The sequence below is a fragment of the Amblyomma americanum genome, chromosome 8, assembly GCF_052857255.1.
Source record: "Amblyomma americanum isolate KBUSLIRL-KWMA chromosome 8, ASM5285725v1, whole genome shotgun sequence".
NCBI lineage: Eukaryota > Metazoa > Arthropoda > Arachnida > Ixodida > Ixodidae > Amblyomma > Amblyomma americanum.
In genome coordinates, this window is record NC_135504.1 from 118,153,404 (window position 1) to 118,163,568 (window position 10,165).

General features: G+C 47.6%; 1 pseudogene; it reads left to right on the forward strand.

The window, feature by feature from the left end:
* The first annotated feature begins 2,094 nt into the window (after window positions 1-2,094).
* On the forward strand, window positions 2,095-6,102 carry LOC144102701 (uncharacterized; annotated as a pseudogene).
* Window positions 6,103-10,165: the final 4,063 nt, after the last annotated feature.

Sequence of the window (10,165 nt, forward strand, 5' to 3'; positions counted from 1 at the left end):
GCATAATTAATGAGTTAGATAAACTCAGCAGAACGGGGGGGGGGGGTCTAATACTTGGTATGCAGAAAACTAAAGCCATGTTCAACGCAGACGAATGAGATCGCAGCGCGGATCGCAGATCGGATGGCAGGTTTCCGCCAGACCGACGGCACCTAACGTCAAAGCAGTATAGCTTCACCACATGGCGGCACACTCAGCGGGCCCTCGGCGGGTCTATACCTCCCTCTCTTTCCCCGAAAAGTGATGCCTGAATCACGCCTTACACATTGATACGGGATGAATACACATGCTTCAAACTGTTCAGGCACAATCGTATCGAATCGAATCGTATCGATTCGTATTGAATTATCTGAATTAATGGGTTTGAGTTACCTAATCCCTAATCAGCGTGGTCATCAGTAACTATGCGTGCCTTAGTAGATGTTCTTCAGACACCACAGCAAACCAAAAAGCACAGCACATTCATCAGGTCTACCTCTATCCCGCTTAAACCATCGAGTGCTTCTGACCGATGGTTAGCGTGCTCGTCTCGCAATCCAAGGGTCGCGAGTTCGAGTGCCATCCAGTTGACTCCGATTTAATGTTCATCGAAATTACTTTACATTGCATATATAAACGTCCTGAAGACGTTCGCGACCAATTCGAGCACGCTCGCACCAATTTCAGCCTTTCACTGTGCCGGTTCTGTGCTTTGACCGAGCAGCACGCAAAGGGCGTTTTTAAAAATAGGCTTTTTGAGTTAGAAGTGCGCTTTTTGTGCACAACTTTCCAAGCGGTGTAGTAGATCAGAATAGAGCCATGACATGGTAACTAGTAGGATGGTTAACTAGTATTGAATAGGTAACTTTTTAATCATCACTGTTAGGCTTTCTAATTATTGAGAGGCGTGTAGCCCACCATGAGTAATATTGATATCGGTTGTTAGAATTTCGAGAACGCGGTTACCCTAAGCGTTGCGCACCAGGAAAGTTCGGCTACATCACGCAAAAAAACATTCGCTTTAAGGAAGCTTGCTGGCAAAGCAATCTCTCCAGTGCATGTAACTCTTCGAAATAGCCAGAATTTATTCTACCACATCGCCGTTGGTAACCGCGCTTTCGGAATTCCAAAAACTCGTATGGATAATACTTTTGGGTGGTATACGCGTCACTAAATAATTTAGAATCCTGATGGTAATAATATAAAAAGCCAGCTATTTAGTACTAGTTGATCAGTCTACTAGTTAGCAAGTCTTAGCCCTTTTGAGATGTACTACACCGCTGACAATGCTATGCCGAAAAAAAACCGGAGTTTTAACTCAAAAATTCAAAAATTCTAAAAATTTTAGGCGAAACCCATTATATATACGGGCAGCGAGAGGGTGATCACACGGGCGTGTTGGAAATACCCGCGTGAGGTCATGTGGTTTTCACATCACGAACCGGTCAGTTAGTCCCAAGTTTTCGTCCACGCCGCCGGTCAAAGACGACACCTGTTTTTCGGTGGCATGGGGCCTTTGACGTTGGCGTGTTACAATTGATTACAGCTAATCTCGTAACAAGTCTGGACCCTGCCTCGAAGAAAACCACAACAGTTGCCGGAATTCGTACACCGGGCTCTTTTGGTTTTTTGCACCCTCTTCATAGCAGGATTTTCGCATAAATACCTAAGAGACACTAGCTGAGAAAACTGAGAAATTTTTGAAAAATAATCTCTCAAAATATTTTTTCGTTGCTGGGCAACGGGCGCAGAACTAAAAGCAGCCCCAAACCGGAGCTCATTATGAAAAAAAAATGAAATGTGTGGCGTTATCGATCCTCGTGTGATAGTATCTATCGTAGCAAGTGCACGCGTACTCTTGTGATGCTCGGCGCATGGGTGACGTACTCGGTGTCTGTATATATACTTGTCAGGTTGCAATAAACGGGGGCTCTTTTCCTTTGGCCATGGGCCTGGGGGCCACGCATTAGTCTTCGTCGATGTGTAGTCCTGCGAAACAACACATGGTGTCAGAAGTGGTTGTCCAGATTATACGGAACCCACGGCAGACGTAAGGTTACCGCCTGTGGCCGGCCGCCAGCAGCATCGTTTACCAGCCTGATAACAGCCCAGAAAATGTCGGAAGAAACGAAGGTTTCGTCTCAGCCTTTTTTGGTGCAGCCGCCAGCGAGCTTCAGCTTCGACAAGACGTCCGAGTGGCCTGGGTGGATACAAGAATTCGATGACTACCGATGCGCCTCAGGACTTAATGAGCGAACTCAAGAGGCTCAGGTGCGTACGTTGCTGTACACGATGGGACGACAGGCAGGCAACATTTTCAAGACTTTCAACTTGTCCGAGGAAGATTCGAAGAAATACGACGTGGTGAAGACACAGTTCGACACCCATTTTGTCGCCACAAGGAACTTAGTCTACGAAAGTGCGTGCTTCCATCGCCGCCACCAAGAACCAGGCGAGTCTGTAGATCAGTATGTTACAGAGTTACATACGCTGGCCGATAGATGCGACTACGGGAAGATGAAAGAGCGGATAATTCTCGACCGGTTTGTAGTTGGACTACGGGACGCAAAGTTGTCGGAAGCTCTTTGAATGGATGCGGCGCTGACTCTAAAAAGTGCTCTCACAAAGGCACGCTTGAAAGAAGCTGTGCAGCAACAGCAGCAGGATCTTCGGAGCGTGGTGGACCGCGAAGAGCATGAATCCCTGACGAGGGCCGAAGTCGACATTGTTCATAGGCGGACATCGAACCAGAGACGTCTGGATCACCAGACGTGTGCCGTTTGCGGTAGGGGCCCTCATTCGAGGTCGTCGTGCCCGGCGAGAGGAGCACTGTGCTACGTGTGCCAGCGCCGGGGACATTTCGCAGCTGTCTGCTCACGGACACACAGGACCACGGAACCAGAAGCACGGCCTTCAGAGTTAAGCATCCGCAGTCCTCGGGGTGAGCAACCGAACATGAACTGTGTGACATTTTCCGTGGGAGATTTGGCTGTGTCATCTGCATAGGCTCGCTTTGTTCAGATTGCTATTAATGGTGCAGTTGTTTCGGCGAAAGTTGACACGGGAGCCGAGGTAAATGTTGTCCCAGGGTAGTTTCCAGCGCTGCCAAAGGTACTACAGCCTACTGATGTTATTCTGATGGGACCAGGCGGTGACAGGTTGAACTTGAAGGGAAAATTTACTGCCAACATTCTGTGGAAGCGTGCTTCCGTTAGACAGTATGTTTTCGTTGTCGATTCGGTGAGCAATGTGATTCTTGGCTTACCCGCAATACAAGCCTTGGGAAAAGTTAAATTTGTGGACGAAGCATCAGTTCATCATGTAGTGCAGACGCGTTTTGGTTCCTTGTTCCGTGGTCTGGGGACCATGAAAGGCGAATACTCTATTCGTCTTAAACCAGATGTTGTACCCTATGCCATTCACACTGCTCGTCGCATACCCATCCCGCTGCGAGATGGCGTAAAACAAGAGCTGGAAGAGATGGAAAGGAATGGGGTCATTCGTAAAGTTCAAGGGCCTACGGAGTGGTGTGCTGGCATAGTGCCCGTCTTGAAGCCGTCAGGAAAAGTGCGAATATGCGTGGACCTGACTCAACTGAACAAATCGGTGCAACGCGAACGGTTTGTGCTCCTTACTGTTGACGAGACACTCGGATTGCTCAGCGGTGCCGTCAAGTTTTCCAAACTCGACGCAAACTCGGGTTTCCATCAAGTGAGGTTAGAAAAGGAATGCCAGCCGCTCACAACCTTCATTACTCCGTTTGGCCGTTATTGCTTTGAGCGGCTACCCTTTGGCATAACTTCGGCTCCGGAGTATTTCCAAAACCAAATGTGCAAGATTCTTGAGGGAATTCCGGGCGTCATGAACTTAATGGACGATGTCCTTGTCTTTGGCTCTACTCAGAAGGAACACGACGAAAGGTTGTTTCGCACCTTGGAACGCTTGGCCGAAAACGGTGTGACCCTAAACAAAGAAAAGTGCCAGTTCAGTGTAAAAGAGCTTTGTTTTCTGGGGTGCGCGTGAGCCAAGGTGGCATACGCCCGGATCCAGCGAAGGTTCGCGCAATTGCAGATCTAAAGCCACCATCGAACGTTGCAGAAATGCGCAGATTTTTAGGTCTTGCCAATCATTGTTCACGATTCATTCCAGACTTGGCTGAGCAAACGCCGCCTTTGCGTCAACTGCTGCAAAAGAACACAGAGTGGGTCTGGGCAGCGCCTCATCAGATAGCTTTTGATAGAGTGAAGAGTTCTATCTGCTCAGATAGGTGTATGGCTAAGTTTGATGCACAACGTCCAACGATTATTTCTGCAGATGCTTCGTCGTATGGCCTAGGAGCAGTTTTACTGCAAGTACAACCGAATAAAGAAAAGCGGTCAGTGGTTTTCGTCTCAAGTTCATTGACACCGAATGAGATGCGCTATGCGCAAATTGAAAAGGAGTCTTTAGCTATAACATGGGCCGCGGAACATCGCGAAAGCTATGTGCGTGGACTGCACATCACTGTGGAAACAGACCACAAATCATTGGTTGCTTTGCTAGGAAAGACTCCGCTTGATCTGGTTCCGCTTCGCATTCAAAGGTTCAGAATGCGGCTAATGCGGTTCAGCTTTGAGGTGCAGTATGTCCCGGGCAAAAATCTCGAAATGGCTGATGCACTCTCCAGAGCACCAGTGGCAAGCCAAAATACGAAGAACTTTCTTTCGGTCCATGAAGTCAACTGTTACGTTGCCGGTGTGTTATCTGAGTTGAGCGAGTCGCAGCACTTCGGGCTAGTAGCCGAAGGACGAGACTTGTCGTACGTTGTGTCGCTACGTCCGTGAGGGGTGGCCTAGTTTACATTCGTTATCTGCCGTTTTGAGGCCCTATTGGCAGGATCGCGCCGTTTTGAGCGTATGTAAAGGTGTCCTCATACACGGCACTCGCATTGTTGTGCCACACTGCCTTAGAAGCAGAATGTTAAAACTGCTTCATGAGGGCCACCAGGGTGTTGTAAGGTGTAGAGCAAGGGCAAGGGAGTCCGTGTGGTGGCCAGGTTTAAGCGCTCAGCTTGCGGTATTCACTGCCGACTGCCGCACATGTTCCCAATTTCGCTTCCGGCCGTGCGAGGCAATGATCCCGACCGAGACACCTTTTCGGCCATGGCAAAGGGTTGCCGCGGATGTCTGCCATGTGAAAGGTTGTGACTACTTGCTCATAGTTGATTACTTATCTCGATTTCCAGAATTGTGTCCGCTTACCTCTCTTAGCAGCACAGAAGTTATTTATCATTTTAAGGTGTTTTCTACTCACGGTATACCGAAAACGCTGGTAGCCGATAACGGTGCTCAATTTGTCAGCCAAGAGTTCAGCCAGTTCGCGAACTGTTTTGGATTCAAACGTGTGACGTGCAGCCCTAGGTACCCGCAGGCAAATGGGGAGGTAGAAAGAATAGTAAAAACTGTGAAAGAGCTGTTGTTAAAATCTGGTGACCTACATCTGGCTTTGTTAGCATACAGGGACACGCCGGGACCCCTAGGAAAAACGCCAGCAGAGCTACTCATGGGGCGGCGCCTTCGCACTACCTTCCCGCTCCACCCAAAGAAGCTGGCACCCAAGACCCCCAATGTCAAAGAAGCACGGGAAAAAGACGCGGCATTCAGGGAGACTGAGCGGCAAAATTATGATCGCCGGCATGCTGCCCGACATATGTTCCTGTTGGTGCCAGGTGATTCTGTTTGGGTCAAGGACTACAGGCGAAAAGGTGTGGTGCTTCAGCGCGCAAAGCGACCACGCTCGTATATTGTGTTTTTGGAGAGCGGGGGCCAGATTGAACGAAACCGGCGAGCGCTAATCAAGCAGGCGCCAAACAGAGGCTCGGATACCAAGGACGGGGAGTATGAATTTCTGTCTAGCCTAGACTGTACAGAAGAGGACGGAAACTCTGTTTCTATTGAACAAACTGTCCCAGACGGTCCCGAGGAGAACGGAACCGAAGCTCTCCCACGTGATCCGTTGCAGCCGCCGCCGGAAACCTCTTCGCCTGCGGCGCAGGGTGAACATGTCACACGCTTTGGTCGAAAAGTAAGAAAGCCGGAACGGTACGGTATTTGTGAATGCCACTCATGGAACCGCTTCCAGTGAATAGTTGTTGTATTTTGTTTTGCAAGTTGCTGCTTTAGTTTTCTCCAAAAAAAGGGAAGATGTGGCGTCTATCCTCGTGTGATAGTATCTATCGTAGCAAGTGCACGTGTACTCTTGTGATGCTCGGCGCATGCGTGACGTACTCAATGCCTGTATATATACTTGTCAGGTTGCAATAAACGGCGGCTCTTTTCCTTTGGCCATGGGCCTGGGGGCCACGCATTAGTCTTCGTCGATGTGTCGTCCTGCGAAACACCACAAAATGCATGAACAGTTAGAGCAGTTAAACCAGCGGCTGGTAAGAACCTTGACGTCAGGAGAAGTGTTTTCGCGTGAAAAATTTACCGGTCCGCTCTCGCAGAATTGCTAAATAAGAGGCGTCCTGCTGCTGACATGAGGTGACCTGAAACTGGACTCAGCTTCTACGGCAGATTTGGCGCGTAAAATATGCCTAGAACTCCTTCTATGCCTCGCGGATACTTAAGAGGTTTCAGGGCCAACGGCCAGGAGATAAGGTGAGAAATAATCACGTTGACCAAATGTTAAGTGCGCGTCGCGTAACGTTGCATTAAGAGAAAGAACGAATAGCTGGTAATGCATTAGTCCAACTAACATTCTAGGCTATCCAACAACATAACATCGTACGCAATCTGTAATGCACTTTTAATGCGGTGAAGTTTCAAAGCAGTGTGCAGAAGCCGGTAACTATTGAGTTCATTTGGGTTACTTACTATTGTCGACAAGGTTCACCATTTGCATTTTTTTTTGCGCCAATGCTTCTAGTTTCCTGCATTCCGCTTCCACTAACAGGCAGAGTATATAGCACCGAAGTAGTCTCGCTTTGTTGCTTGAAAAAAAAAGTTTGAAAGAGTCTAAACGAACATAATGGTCGCTGGCTTTAACAGCCTCTGAGCTCAACGAAAATTCATCATCATCATCAGCCTTAATACACCCACTGCAGGACAAAGGCCTCTCCCATGTCTCTCCAATTAACCCTATCCTTTGCCAGCTGCATCCACCCTTTGCTTGCTAACTTCTTAGTCTCATCCGCTCACCTAACCTTATGCCGCCCCCTGCTACGCTTACTTTCTCTTGGAATCCACTCCGTTACCCTTAAGGACCAGCTGTTATCTTGCCTTCGCATTACATGCCCTGCCCAAGCCCATTTCTTTCTCTTGATTTCGACTAGGATGTCATTAACCCGTGTTTGTTCCCTCACCCACTCTGCCCGCTTCCGATCTCTTAACGTTACACCTATCATTTTTCTTTCCATGGCTCGCTGCGTTGTCCTTAAATTAAGCTGAACTCTTCGTTAGCCTCCACGTTTCTGCCCCGTAGGTGAGTACGGGTAAGATTATGCTGTTGTACACTTTCCTCTTGAGGGATATTGGTAAACTGCCACTCATGATCTGCGAGCATTTGCCATATGAGCTCCACCCCATTCTTATCTTAGTTATCTCCCTCTCATGATCCGGATCAGCTGTCACTACCTGCCCTAAGTAGACGTATTGCGTGACAATTTCTAGGCTCTCGCTACCAATTGTGAACTGTTGTTTCCTTGCTAGGCTGTTGAACATTACCTTGGTTTTCTGCATGTTAATTTTTAGACCCATCGATCTGCTCTGCCTGTCTAACTCATTGATCATGATTTGCATTTCACCTCCTGAGTGACTCAGCAAGGCAATGTCATCAGCAAATCGCAGATTATTTAGGTATTCTTCATTTATTCTTATTCCCAATTGTTCCCAATTCAGTCCTCGAAATACCTCCTGTAAACATGCGTTGAACAGCATTGGCGTGATCGTGTCTCCTTGCCTGACGCCCTTCCTTATTAGAATTTTATTGCTCACTTCATGGAGGACTATAGTAGCTGTGCAGTTGCATATATATCTTCCAGTATTTTGACATAAGGCTCTTCTACCCCCTGATTACGCAATCTCTGTATGACTGCTGAGGTTTCCACTGAGTCGAATGCTTTCTCGTAATCAATGAAAGCTATATATACAGGTTGGTTATATTCTGCGCATTTCTCTATCATCTGATTGATAGTGTGAATATGATCTATTGTGGAATATTTATTCATTTATTTCCTCAAAGGTCTCGGTTGAGACATTACATGAGGGATGATGCCTGCCTGCCTGATCATTTGGTTGATTAAAGTCTAACGTTGCCCTGACTCTATTAGCGATTACCTTAGTAAATGCTTTGTAGGCAACGGATGGTAAGCTGATCGGCCTGTAAATTTTCAAATCCTTGGCGTCTCCTTTCTTGTGAATTAAGATAATGTTTGCATTCTTCCAAGCTTCTGGTACAGTCGAGGTCATAAGGCATTGCGTATACAGGGTGGCTAGTTTTTCTAGCACGATGTCCCCTCCATCCTTCAACAGATCTGCTGTTACCTGATCCTCCCTAGCTGCTTTTACCCTTTTCATTGCTTCTAAGGCTTTCTTTACTTCATCTTTCGTTACTGGCGGGATGACGCATTGCTGTGCACTGCTGTCTTTCTCATTAACACTCTGATTACATTGGATACTGTACAGGTGTCTGTAGAACTCTTCGGCTACGTTAACTATCTTATCCATATTGCTAATGGCATTGTCCTGCTTGTCTCTTAATGCATACATCTGGTTTTTACCTATGCCTAGTTTCCTCTTCACTGTTTTTAGGCTACCTCCGTTCTTTATAGCTTGCTCGATTCTCTCCATATTAAACTTCCTTATGTCGGCTACCTTGCGCTTGTTTATTAACTTTGATAGCTCCGTTAGTTCTATTCTATCGGTAGGGTCAGATGCCCTCATGTTTTGGCGCTTCTTAGTCAGATCTTTCGTCGCCTGAGATAGCTTCCCGGTATCTTTTCGAACTGTCCTACCGCCTACTTCTACTGCGCACTCTGTAATTATTGATGTCAGATTATCGTGCATTGAATGAACATCAAGATCATCTTCCTCAGTTAAAGCCGAATATCTGTTTTGCAGCGCTATCCTAAACTCCTGTGCTTTCCCTCTTACGGCTAACTCGTTATTGGTCTTCTTCTTCACTAGCTTCTTCCGTTCCCTCTTCAAGTCTAAGCTAATTCGAGACCTTACCATTCTGTGCTCACTACAACGCACCTTTCCGAGGACGGCCACATCCTGAATGATGCCAGATTTAGCGCATAGAATGAAGTCGATTTCATTTTTAATCTCACCATTTGGGCTCTTCCAGGTCCACTTCCTGTTCTCTCGTTTGCGGAAGAAGGGATTCATGATCCGTAAATTATTTCTATCCGCGAATTCGACTAATAACTCTCCCCTGCTATTTATAGAGCCTATCCCATAGTCACCTACCGCGTGGGCGTCAGCCTGCTTCTTGCCCACCTTCGCATCGAAGTCGCCCATCAGTACAGTGTACTGCGATTTTACTTTATTCTTTGCCGACTCTACGTCCTCATAGAAACTTTCAACGGTCTGGTCATCATGGCTAGATTTGGGTGCGTAGGCCTGCTCCTATTCAGCCTAATTACTATAGCTGCTACCCTCTCGTTGTTGCCAGCTATATTCTTATTAATGAGGAATCCCACACCTAGTTCTCGTCTATCCTCTAACCCGCGATAGCACAGTATGTGTCCGTCCTTTATTGCTGTATACGCCTCACCTGTCCTCCGAGCTTTGCTAAGCCCTATCACATCCCATTTAATTCCCGCTAGTTCCTCAAACAGCACTGCTAGGCTAGCCTCACTAGCTAAACTTCTAGCGTTAAGCGCTGCCAGGTTCAGATTCCAATGGCGGCCCGTCCGGAGCCAGAGATTCTTAGCACCCTCCGCTGCGTCACAGGTCTGACCGCCGGCGTGGTCAGTTGCTCTGCAGCCGCTGGAGACTGAGGGCCGAGGGTTAATTGGTTTGATCATAGAAAGTTGTGGCGAAGTACTACACCAGTGTGGCCAAATCCTGCTCTGGTGAGAGAGTGCGTTGTCGGTTCTGGTCACCGAGATCAGGCCGCACTCAAGGTCTGGTTGTGCAATTCCATCGACACGCGGATTTTTTTTTAAACCCGGTGAAGAATTGCGCCGCACCAAGATTTAAAA